The sequence below is a fragment of the Rhinoderma darwinii genome, chromosome 6, assembly GCF_050947455.1.
Source record: "Rhinoderma darwinii isolate aRhiDar2 chromosome 6, aRhiDar2.hap1, whole genome shotgun sequence".
NCBI lineage: Eukaryota > Metazoa > Chordata > Amphibia > Anura > Rhinodermatidae > Rhinoderma > Rhinoderma darwinii.
In genome coordinates, this window is record NC_134692.1 from 123,237,464 (window position 1) to 123,238,722 (window position 1,259).

The window sequence follows — 1,259 nt, forward strand, 5'->3', positions numbered from 1 at the left end:
CTTCAGTGTAAGGGTATGTTCACACACACTAATTACGTCTCTGCAACATCGAAATCAACGATAATTGATGGGGCGGGTGGCACGACTATGGCCGCAGATGATGGGTCATGTGACCCGACTATCAGAGGAGTAGCTAGGGGTTTAGCACAGGGGGCAAAACAAATTTGTGTGGGCCCCCAACACAGTATGGTGCCGATGTGTCCTCGCTCGTCCGACACGATGCAGGACCTGGGGCAGGCAGTGACGTCACAGCGTGATCTCTCGAGAACACGCTGTGTGTCTGTGCACTGCCAGAAGCTGGGTGGTAACGAAGAGAAGTGGATGATGCTGATTCGTCAGCATCATAAACTTCTATTCACAACGCCCAGCTAGTAAAATAAGTAAAAACGCCCAGATGTACATACATAATACACGCCCACTTGTACTTTAACTTTAAACACGCCCAGTTGTACTTTAGAAAGCCTCATTTGCATAAATATAAAAATGGTCATAACTTGGCCAAAAATGCTCGTTTTTTAAAAATAAACACGTTACTCTTATCTACATTGCAGCGCCTATCTGCTGCAATAGGAGATAGGGGTTGCAAAATCTGGTGACAGAGCCTCTTTAAGGCCGGCCCTGGCCACCGCGTCCTGTATTCCAGCTGAAGACAAAGTAACATGTATACAGTGTAACACCATATATAATGTATACAAGGCATGAACAGAGAAACACATGTATACACACTCTAAACCTTAAAAAGTTTGTGTGGTTTATATTATTCTACTTCTATAACAGTGAGTGCTTCAGGACTTAGTGCCGCCTCAGAACCGTAGAGCAGCAACATGGGCAGCATCGGGAATGGGCGGGTAATGAAAAATGAGACTTTTTTTTATGTTATACTGGGAGATGCTAAATGGGCTTTACAGTCTTTTTTTTTTTTTGTTCTGTTTTTTTATAGCTATCGAATAACTCCTTTGAAGTCTCAGAGAACTACTGTACTTTATGGTTGGTAGAGGCCAATGGGCAAAAAACTGAGCTGTACACGCTTCTCAAGTGCATATAGATAAAGAGACTTATTAATATAGTAAGTGTATACAGTATAACAAGCTCAAGATCTATAACATCTGTCAGCTACAAATGCGCTCAGTGAGTACGAGCCGGTATCTTAAGCAAATTTGGCAACGTTTCTTGGCAAAATTTTAATCAGTTAATATGACGTGTGAAACTGCCACTTGCTCTGCTGATAACAGACATAGTAATAGAAGGTTAGAGGAACA